Consider the following 12,406-nt stretch of genomic DNA (forward strand, 5'->3'; position numbering starts at 1 on the left):
CCTCAATCTCCCACCCCGCCATAAACGTCTCCCCCTTACTCTCACAGATATTGTGGAGCACACAGCAAGCAGTAATAACAGTGGGAATATTGGTTTCGCTGAGGTCTAAGCGAGTCAGTAAACTGCGCCAGCGCGCCTTTAAACGTCCAAATGCACATTCTACCACCATTCTGCACTTGCTCAGCCTGTAGTTGAACAGCTCCTGACCACTGTTCAGGCTGCCTGTGTACGGCTTCATGAGCCATGGCATTAAGGGGTAGGCTGGGTCCCCAAGGATACATATAGGCATTTCAACATCCCCAACAGTTATTTTCTGGTCTGGGAAGAAAGTCCCTTCCTGCAGCTTTTGAAACAGACCAGAGTTCCTGAAGATGCGAGCGTCATGCACCTTTCCCGGCCATCCCACGTTGATGTTGGTGAAACGTCCCTTGTGATCCACCAGAGCTTGCAGCACTATCGAAAAGTACCCCTTGCGGTTTATGTACTCGCCGGCTTGGTGCTCTGGTGCCAAGATAGGGATATGGGTTCCGTCTATAGCCCCACCACAGTTAGGGAATCCCATTGCAGCAAAGCCATCCACTATGACCTGCACATTTCCCAGGCTCACTACCCTTGATATCAGCAGATCTTTGATTGCGGGAGCTACTTGCATCACAGCAGCCCCCACAGTAGATTTGCCCACTCCAAATTGATTCCCAACTGACCGGTAGCTGTCTGGCGTTGCAAGCTTCCACAGGGCTATCGCCACTCGCTTCTCAACTGTGAGGGCTGCTCTCATCCTGGTATTCATGCGCTTCAGGGCAGGGGAAAGCAAGTCACAAAGTTCCATGAAAGTGCCCTTACGCATGCGAAAGTTTCGCAGCCACTGGGAATCGTCCCAGACCTGCAACACTATGCGGTCCCACCAGTCTGTGCTTGTTTCCCGAGCCCAGAATCGGCGTTCCACAGCATGAACCTGCCCCATTAGCACCATGATGCATGCATTGGCAGGGCCCATGCTTTCAGAGAAATCTGTGTCCATGTCCTGATCACTCACGGGACCGCGCTGACGTCGCCTCCTCGCCCGGTATCGCGTTGCCATGTTCTGGTGCTGCATATACTGCTGGATAATGCGTGTGGTGGTTGATGTGCTCCTAATTGCCAAAATGAGCTCAGCGGCCTCCATGCTTGCCTTGGTATGGCGTCCGCACAGAAAGAAGGCGCGGAACGATTGTCAGCCGTTGCTCTGACGGAGGGAGGGGCGACTGACGACACGGCTTACAGGGTTGGCTTCAGGGAGCTAAAATCAACAAAGGGTGTGCCTGTACATCAAGGAGTATTTCAGGCAGGACTTCACGGAGGGTTCCAATAAGAAATGGTGCACCTAAGTTATTGTTCTTATTGGAACAAGGAGGTTAGCCTGGCCTCTGATTGATACATGGCTAGATTAACCTCGCTGCGCCTTCTCTGTGACTGACTGCAGTGTGATCTAGACAGGGGAGGAGGAAAATGAGTACAAAACAAATCTGGTCTATTTCTTGTTCTGACCCACTCCATCTATCCTTTACATCTTTGGCTGGCAGCAGACAAAAAAGGCGCGAAATGATTGTCTGCCCTTGCTTTCACGGGGGGAGGGAGGGTGGGAACGGGGTCCTGACGATATGTACCCAGAACCACCCGCGACAATGTTTTAGCCCCATCAGGCATTGGGATATCAACCCAGAATTCCAATGGGCAGCGGAGACTGCGGGAACTGTGGGATAGCTACCCACAGTGCAACGCTCCGGAAGTCGACGCTTGCCTCGGTACTGTGGAAGCGCTCCGCCGAGTTAATGCACTTAATGCACTTAGAGCATTTTCTGTGGGGACACAAACACTCGAATATATAAAACCGATTTCAAAAAAACCGACTTCTATAAATTCGACCTAATTTCGTAGTGTAGACATACCCTTAGGAAGCCAATTAATCTCTGATGTAACTATTCTGACTTCAGTAAAGTTGCACCAGAGATGAATTTGCCACATGTTTTCAGCCCCAAAATGATTCATGGTTGGGGGTTTTATTGGGGTTGTTTTTTTGTTTTTTTTGGGTTTTTTTGGGGGGGGGGGTTGTTTCTTATTTTTTGTATACTGATAATGCTCCTGGTTCCCATCTTATACCAATTTTGACCTGGAGTTATTCCATTGACTTCAGTGGAAATACTCCTGATTTATATGCCCAAAGAGAAGCTAAGGAGAAGCCTGGGCTACACTACTAGGCATAAAAGAATATCTTTTGATAACTAGATTGACTTCAATACATGCATCTTGACTCTGGCCAATGCGATAGCACAGAGAAAAACCAAGGCAGATTTTTTTCCACTTTATATATTTTTTTTATCACTTGAATTTTTCTTTCTCTGCTCTGTGTTTCATTTTAATACATTTTCCACGGGATTTTGCAACCCTAGTGATCTGCTCTTTTGAGGGGGGTGAAGGATGGAAGTTACCATCACTCCTAAGTAGAACACAAACCCAATAGTATACAAGTGTGAAGCTCACTTTTAAACTCATCATGTTGAGATGGGTTCAGAATTAGTCAAAACAAAGGTCACCTAACACTTATTTCTAGTAAAAACAAATGTGCATATCCGTTATGTAGATCACCAGTGTTGAAACTTGGTTACTAAAACACTGAGAGAAAATCTAAAATATGGGTATCCTTGAAACAGAACTAAGGGTTGCAAATTGTAATAAATAATGTGCTTCATCAATAACTCAATAAAATAAAAATGACCATTTTATAACCTAAACCAGAATACACAGAATTATTTATTATTATTAAGTATATGATAATAGTTCCTATAGGCCCCAGACAAGATTGGGCCTGTACGCACATGTAGTAAGAGAGAGGTCCTACCCCAAAGATCTTGCTGTCTTAGCAGACAAAGAATCAGAGAAAGGAATTTTAGTTTCCCCGTTGTACATGTGGGGAAACTGAGGCACAGCGAGCTTACGTGACATAGGGCCACATAGGAACCCTATGGTGGAGCAAGTAATGGAATGCAGCAGTCCTGACTCATAGTCTAGTATCTTAATCACAAGACCATCCATCTTCCCATTTTAAGTAGCTATGGTTATAATGGCAGCAAATTTCTCCCATGAAGATACCACAATACTTCGAAGTCTGATGATACTACAAAATAGTATCCATTGCAAAATAGGCCTTACGTATAAAGCATCTTAGCCCTCATCAGTTAAATGACTTAATGAATCGTTGCTTAAAAGGACACTGTCAGTTACTTTTTCATAGTTTTAATTTGTCCCACACTCCTCCGTTTGCAAATGCTTTTTAGCTACTTAAAGTGTAATTCATTTCCCTGCCATTTTTATCCTTTTCCATTTGGCATAAAAATATTTAAAATTCCTTATCCTATGTTTATAAGGCATGGAAGCCAATATGCCATTGTTTCAATTACTACCTTGTCATCACTGCAGATGCTGCTGCTCAAACAAGATCGTTCTTGGAAGAGTGTTTATTGTTAGCTAAATTATGTGCCCTCTGATGGCTGCATAGTGGAAGACTTCAATGGAGTTACATCAGTTTACACCAGCTGAGAACCTGGACTACAGTCAAAACAACAACGTCACCTACAGAAAGACAGCAAGTACAGCATACCTATCCAATTTAGTATAAATTGGTACTAAAGTTCCAGACATATTCATAGGTAGTATAGGTGAGTAACAGTGTATATCACCTATGTTAATTCTATCCAACTTTTCTAACTACTTAGTGCTTGCTGGCAAAGATCCAGCTTCAAAGGACAGGTTTCCCTGGTTGGCTGTATTATACCTTTGGTGCTCAAATGATCACTTTGTATTCGCGGATAATCTAAGCACTATGCCCAGATGTACAGACACTCTTTTCTTAACCTGTGTATTATATTATTTTTTAACATTAATTTAGTATCTGTTATGTCCTCTATTAAGGGGCAGTGTTCTCCTCTTGAAAGGGAATGGACTTGATGATCAAAGATCTTTGACATAAATACTATGATCTCATCTCCACTTTCTGTTACAAGTGTTTTCGGAGATAATTTGTGTTAATAGAATCACTGTTTAACCCCCTCTAGTGGGGCAAACTAAACACATTCCCCAAGCAGTCTCTTGGGCAAATCAACAGAAGCAAATCAGCACATTTATTATTGCTCTGCTGACTTCATCCTGATGTGAACAATCTTGTCATTTCTTGAGCAGGTGCAGGTCATCATAATTTCAGCCTAACTGCTCCAACTGTACCAACGAACCAAGTTTTGGCTCAAGTTACATTGTCCAGCAGGTTGGCAAAATGCCACAATTAGATAGGTAGACCGATAGATAGATAGATCCTTTGTTCTGTGTTCCTTATTGTGGAAAATAATTGTTGCATAAACATGTAATAGCACAGCTGAGGATCACTTCCCCATTTGGTCTGTGGCACACTTTTCTCCTGTCGTGTGGTTTACTTTGACTAATCATTTTTTAGTCCTCTAGGTGCAAACCTTTAAAAGCACTAGGAGCTCTCAATTCCCCTTTTCAATTGCAAACGATTCATTTTAGCAAAGTGCGGCCTCCCTATTCTTCTTCAAGCCTTGTGTTTGTGAAAGGACCGTCTCAAATTTCTTATGCAGGAGCAGCTGTTGCTGGGCTGAGGCAGGCTTTTCAGAGCTGCACTGAAGCCCTCCTTTCACTTCTCCTTCTCTCTCTCTTCTGTTCTTTTGTCTCTGTCAAAGCAAGCTCCCCTTTGACCCCTCGACTGGCTCGAACCTACCTCTTTTGTCAGCCACTGCAGACAAGTTCCACCCTAAATCAGGCATTGTGTAGGTCTCCAGAAGCCAGCACGTGCCCACCCCCCCCTAATCTTTTAATTTCACCCCAGGAAAAGGCAGCTGTTAGTGATACACGCAAAGCACAGCTGTCAGCTGTGGCCTGCTGCCTACTCAGAGAAAACAATGAGGAAGGAAAGAGCGAAGCTGAGTAGAAGCAATATATACATATATGTATATTTTGCAACAGTTGGCAGCACGTGCTCTGAAATGCTGCATTGTCAGAAAATCCACCCCTACCTTCCCCCACCTCCCACTACACACACATATTAGTTTGAACTTTGGCTGATTTAAGAACAAAACTTTCAGCTTCAAAGGGCAGGATTCTCTGGTTGGCTGTATTATACCTTTGGTGCTCAAACGATCACCTGTAAAATTATAGGGTATGAAAAAGACAAGCAGCCTGTAGCCTAATCCACATGTCCTTATTTTATGCACCAGTCTCTTTATATTTTATTCACAAACAATGGAGGGAGTCAATAGTCTGGAGAAGAAGAGGAAGGCACGTAAAACAAGATTTCTCCACTTTCAGTATAATTGAATAGAGGGAGGTGCTTTTATTTTAAAATACAATAGACAAGTACATTAGGAATATGCAGCATAGCTGGTGATCTTCCTTATTTTACAAAGTTAATATACATCTGACACACCTTTGCATTTTGTATAAGGGTAAAGAAAAAACTGCTCACTTAGAGCCAGATTTTCAGAAAATTATACATGCAATTGCATCCGCAAAAACACATGCATATTTGCATACCTAATTTGCACCTGCAATCAGTCATTTGCCAGTGTGATTGCCACATGTGTACAAGCAAACATGGTAGCTGCAGACTCAAATTAATCATGTAAATATGCAGGCATATTTGTGTGTGCAATTGTATGGGCAACTTTCCGAAAATCTGGACCTCAAAGGGCCATATCCTGCTCTAGATTGACATCAGCAGAAGATCCGTACAAAAGCTGAAAGGCAAAATTTCTTAAAGAAGTTCAGGTTGCACTCAGCTCACTCACCAATGTCCTGTCTGATCTTTAAATGTGAATTTGACTGATTCCTGCATGATACAGTTGCTGAACCATTTAATCTCATTTGCTAACTTTTTAGAGGTCTGTTGCAGAGTTCCTTCTCTTGGCAATGCAATAAACAAGGCTTCCCTAGTACCTTTATCATATAGCCATTCTGTGGTTGAGAAGAAATCTTTTGCGTTTATTTTGCTAGACGGACACCAAAGAGTCAACCTCAATCATTTTACATGATAAATAATGCCTTGTGTGTAACGTGTGCATATCCAGGTACCTGACATGTGCACATGTTTTTACTTGCTTTATCTCACCTGGCTTGTAATTGAAAGAACTTTAAAGAAACACTACACTAAGCTGAACATATGGTGAATGGTACACCGTCCCGTGCTTAGCACCTGCTGACTATGCTGTGGGCGTCAGGCTGCTTACTATAGCATTAGGGGCCAGAGGGCAAAAGCATTTCCACTTATTTGCATACTGGGCTGCAGCCACGTGTCTAATCTAGGGGTACATCTGACACAGCAGCATGTCAGTGCTTTCAAGATTAGCAAAATCTGTACAAAGCAATGGATTTAGCTAACAAAAGAGACTCCACAGCACATAGGCATACACACATACAATCCACAAACACGCGTGCGCGCACACACTCACAGATCTTACTTATTCTAATAAAATTGCATTTAGGAGCCAGAAATGTCAATAAACAATAACTTGCTTTGGGCATAAATAAATTTGTTAGTCTCTAAGGTGGCACAAGTCCTCCTTTTCTTTTTGCTTTGGGCATGTTATGTCAGCATCAGTCATCTAGGTGCAGTCAACCTATTTCTACACTGCTCTCAGCAAAATTACGAAGTAATGCTTTCTGATTTCAGTTAAGCCAGTCAAATCCTTCAGTGGAGTTTCTCTCTATTTACATCCGTGTAACTGAGAACTCCACCAAAGGTACAGACAGATGTCTAAATGCCTTTGAAAGCAACTGCCTTAGAAAAATAGTAGGTATTAAATAGAATGAATTTATAACAAATGCTGAGATTTGTCAGAGAATTCAACAACCCCTTATCAGTAGAGTTATCCAAAAAAGATGGAAATATTTTGGACGTGTTAAGAATGAAGCCAGGATGTCTCCCATGGCAGGCGTGCCATCGGGCAGCTGGAAAAACACGTAAAAGGGTTTGACTGAAAGATTCCATCCATCAAACACCACTCAGAGGGGGAAAACATATGTAACTAACAATATAGAAAACATGTAAAGAGTGGCCCAGGATAGACAAGGATGGTGGAGTTTTGTTTGTGCCTTAAGCAACATTTGACAGCACAGGAAGGGTTCAGATTCAGAAATGAGAACAGAATCAGACTGGGTTAAAATGCTAGGTGTAACAGAATGCTTATTTTTTAAGGGAGACTGTCAAACTGATTTTGAAATTGACTAATTTAAAAGATTTCCAGTTTCAGATTTAAAGTTTCCTTTAAATAGTATGTCCTGAATCATTTATTTTTAAAGTTCCTTTTTTAAATACAAGGATTTTTCTGCTCCCTTGTTAATATTTTTAAGGAACTATTCAGCAAGTGAAAAACTGTTCAACTGACTTACTATACAGTGGAAACAGTGAAAGTGACAGTACACAAAGTGCTGTCTACCAAATGCAACAAGTAAGCAACCAAAAAAACAAAGTAAAATATTTTTATCCGCTAACTTCTTTCATTTATAGTGATCTTCCATGCTACTTGTAAGGGAAAAAAATCTGACTGAAACGTGATTTTAATGTTGACCCTACCCTCTAAATTCTTTGACAATTTCTTGATAAATCTGTTTTTATGCATAGCAATTTGTCATCCTTTACATAAATGCATTCTTCTCTCCTACAGATCTTTAGTAATGCGACAACCCAAAGTGTCCCTGTAAATAAGGACTCGGATTTTTCCTGGACTAAGCAAAAACAATCTGAATCCACTGTAACAGAGATCACTTTAACATTTGAGATTGCTCTTTTAACATTACTGAAGCGAGTTTGAACTTCTAGTTATTGAGTAATTTTTTCCATGTCATAAAACATGTTCCTTTTTAACTTCATTTAGCTGTATCTAAATGTTACGTGAGCAAGTAAAACAGGTACATTTAAAATTGATTTCTTTCTTTGTCTGTAGTTAGAGTATCTGGCACAAGAACAGTTAAACTGCACAGACAGGTGGGTTCTCCTATGTTTCACAAGTAGTCAGGTCCAAACAGAGCCTTAAGATGTCTCTCCCTCTCTCTTGCTTTTCTGTATGGCAATCTATAGTGAATGGAGGTATCAGTCTAGCCTTATACTAACCTAGTCCCATCTGTCACAGTATCTGGGGCATCTTTGCCGCATGATTGGCACAGGGCTTGAAAAGACAGCACAAGATGGACCATGTGGTAACCCTGCAGACTGAGGGGAAGGGGGAGAAGGGAGGATCAGAATGAAATATTGTGACATGACACTTGAAGCCCCAGTTAATCACAGCAGCTGATGGCTGGAGAGTGCTATACATCTTCTTATATCAGTCAGTGCATTCCTGCCAGCCTAACTCCTGTATTATTAATTCAGAGAGGAGTCCCTTTAATTTGAAGCAGAGATTAAGGCTTTCCCCATTTGGCCTCACTGTGTTTGCAAAGGCAACAGGCAGGCCCATTGTAAGGCCATTAGCAAAGAACAATAGGAAGCTGAAAGGGTAATCCGAGTGAATAGAAGAATGAAAGTTGGCTTGTGCCAGAAATCCTGGGTTAGCTCATTATGCGAGACAGCAGATGGAGTGTGGCCTGGTTGCTGGGCAGAATTCTGGAGTCCTGGAGATGGTGAGGTATTCCTAAAAGTACCACTTTGATAACAAATGACCCAGACTTCTTGTTACAGAGCACTTTATAATGCTACTAGCCAGTAAGGAGAGCAATAAAAATTACCAAGTTACTTGATACAATTCCAGTTGCTTGTAAAATAACAAAACAAGAACACAACAAAATTCCCTTTTTCTAATTTTATCCATTCATACTCAGCCAAGGACTCACTTTGGTGTGCTCTGTCGGGTTATATCTCAACAGCTTCATCCCTTCCTAGCTATAGCATTTTCTATATCAAATCTGAATTTATCTGAGTAGAAAAGCTAAGGAAGGGGGAAATGCAGGAGTTAGGAATTGTGAGGCAACCCTTTTTGTTTTTTAGCATGTCAGTCTCTGCTAGTGTAACCGCTTTAACACAGATGGAAATGAATCCTTATAGAAACAAACATAAAATATGTTGGTAACAGCGAAGGTGGTTGTGGAGGTCTTTTTGTTTGGGGACCAGATTTTTAAAGGTGCTTTTGAAAATCTCACTAGGTGTCTGACTGCATCTTTAGGTGCCTAAATACCTCTGGCCCTTTGTCTTCTTTTGCTACAGATATATTCCCAATAGAGGGCCCCAATTTTGGAGGAAGTGTGTACTAGCAGATAGAACACCAGACTGGGACTCATGAAAGCTGGGTTGTATTCCAGGCTCTGCCACTGTCCTGTTGCGTGGCCTAGAGCAAGTCGCTTCACCTCTCTGGGTAGTGTATTGAGGACTGTGTTGGAATTGAAAGCTGTTACTTAGAGAGTTGGAGGCTTTCCTGCACCTGCTTGCAGACTAGGGAGCTCTATAGGGAAGCATGCAATTAAGACAGTCAGCAGACAGACAGCCTAGAGTAAGGTGGGGTAAGTTCTACTGCTCTGTTTTAGGGAGCAGCCTGCTTTGTCTTTCTCTCCTTCTGGGCTCTTGTGTGCTATCATTCTGAATTCTAAGAAGTAAAGTAGTGTTCTGTTGCAACCTTCCAACGAGGGTATTTTATGTTTTGATATAATTTCTCCTGTGTATGCTTTAAACATAATACTCAGTGTCTCACTTTCCCATCTGTAAAATACTTCCTTTGTACAGTGCTTTGTAATCTTCTGATGAAAAGTGCTGTATTATTATTGTTATTATTCAGGCACCATAACTAAAAGGCAGCAGCGCTGTTCATATGGTCTATAGCTCTTAAAGGGGAACACCATGTAATATAATAAAAGAGATTTTATTTTTATTTGATGCTTAAACTTCTAAAAAATTATGTTCGAGGAGGAAGAATATAACACCAAGGCAATAAGTGAGATTTCAACTAACACCTAAATAAGATCTCCTATTCTCTAACTGCTACAGTGTAGTTTCCCCAAATCCAACTTAGAATCAGAAGTTTCCAAGGCTTTCAACACTATAACGCAACTCATCCCAGAGCAAGTGGTGGGCAAAGGGAACAAAGGGAGAATTTTCCTTTCCTGGTGAAGAGCTGAGCATCCTGAAATGGGACTGTCCCAAGAGAGAACCCTAAGCCTTGGAAAGTGGTTAGGAATTGTGAGGCAACCAAGGTTAAAAAAGGTTAAAAAACAAGGTAGTACAAATATTGTTTTATTCTCTTCATTGATTTATTACCTCTTCCTCAGAAGTCTGAGAGGTAATAATTCCGACGTTTTACCCCACAGTGCCATGCCAACAACTGACCATTAGGAGGAGCACTCTGCTCTTTCCCCTCAAACACAGCATGCCATGGCCTAGACTAAAGCTAGGGGGCACATAACTATTACTGTCTATGAGCCTTGTCCAGATTTGAAGGGAAAGTTTCCCTGGAGCTCTTCGGCATGTCGGATACTGACTAATGAACTTTCTAACAAAAGTCACATTTTTTAAAAAACCACGTAGTGTGTACGTAGTATTCTCAAACATGACTACAATGCATTTTTGTAATCCTATATTCTCTCCCCCGCCCCCCACTTTGGAATGGGACAGCCCATGATTTGGAAAACATAAAACAATAGGAGTTTGTAAGCAAATACTTTGGCCAGGTTCCCAAACTTTTTTGTAGCATGATCACATCTTAACAGAGACCGTTATTCGGCAGAACATTTACAGACACTTAACTTTAAGCACCTCTGTAGTCCCATTTACTCTAATGAGACTATACATATGCATAAAGTTAAGCCCCAGCCTAAATGCTCTGCTTAGTCAGGGCCTCATTAACCACTTCTCCTCTCATGCACAATCACATCAAATCACATTGCATCCCTTGGGCAATTGCAATTGCTTTCCTATAAAAATAATATTAGGAAATATTTTAGCTATTTTTTAATGTACCTTAGGTGGAAAAAACTGGAGGAAGGGGATCCAGCCTTATGTGATTAGCTAGCTCTGTACAGAGCCCCAATAACTCAAGTATCAGGCCGATCACTGGTACTCCATGACCACATTTTGGGAGTCACAGCAATATTGAAGCTTGCAATTACAATGGACTGTGGTCATTTTCAAGGCTAATTCTAACATCTTTATATTCTGATCACCATAGTTTTGGTCCTTTTGGCCTCTTTATTCCAACAGCTTTTCCTGTTGTGTGTCAAAGTGTGCTAGATTTTTTTTTCTGGTGCACGTTCTTTCTCTGTTGGTTGATAAGCAACTTATTTTTTCTGTTTTATTTATTCTAGTCTTAAATAAGTAAAATTATACTGATTCAAATTCATCCCTGGTATAACTTAACTGACTTCACCTGCAGTGAATTTGCCCCCCTTTAACTTTTTGATGCTAGTGGGCCCTATCTTGTATTCCTTGCACCCTCAAAAGCCCAGTGAAGTAGAGGGGTAACAACTTAAATAGTTGATAGAGCTTCCAATCCTCACAGAACAAAGTAACGGAATCCCAGGATTTCATACAACTGCATAAGATGCACGTGATAAGAAAAGTTTCTGTCACCAAAATAGTGCACTGTGATCTATGTACAGCAGGGGTGGCCAACCTGTGGCCACATGCAGCTCTTCAGAGGTTAACATGCAGCGCCAATGCATAAGCGCCAACTCTGGGGCTGGAGCTACAGGTGCCAACTTTCCAATGACAGGTTTCAGAGCAGCAGCCGTGTTAGTCTGTATTCGCAAAAAGAAAAGGAGGACTTGTGGCACCTTAGAGACTAACCAATTTATTTGAGCATAAGCTTTCGTGAGCTACAGCTCACTTCATCGGATGCATACTGTGGAAAGTGTAGAAGATCTTTTTATATACACACAAAGCATGAAAAAATGGGTGTTTATCATTTCAAAAGGTTTTCTCCCCACACCCCACTCTCCTGCTGGTAATAGCTTATCTAAAGTGGGAGACAGGTCAGTCCTTGCCTACAGACAGCCCCCCAACCTGAAGCAAATACTCACCAGCAACCACATACCACACAACAAAACCTCTAACCCAGGAACCTATCCTTGCAACAAAGCCCGTTGCCAACTGTGCCCACATATCTATTCAGGGGACACCATCACAGGACCTAATAACATCAGCTACACTATCAGAGGCTCATTCACCTGCACATCCACCAATGTGATATATGCCATCATGTGCAAGCAATGCCCCTCTGCCATGTACATTGGTCAAACTGGACAGTCGCTACGTAAAAGAATAAATGGACACAAATCAGATGTCAAGAATTATAACATTCATAAACCAGTCGGAGAACACTTCAATCTCTCTGGTCACGCGATTACAGACATGAAAGTTGCGATATTACAACAGAAAAACTTC

This window comes from Lepidochelys kempii, chromosome 5 (genome assembly GCF_965140285.1).
Source record: "Lepidochelys kempii isolate rLepKem1 chromosome 5, rLepKem1.hap1, whole genome shotgun sequence".
Classification (NCBI taxonomy): Eukaryota; Metazoa; Chordata; order Testudines; family Cheloniidae; genus Lepidochelys; species Lepidochelys kempii.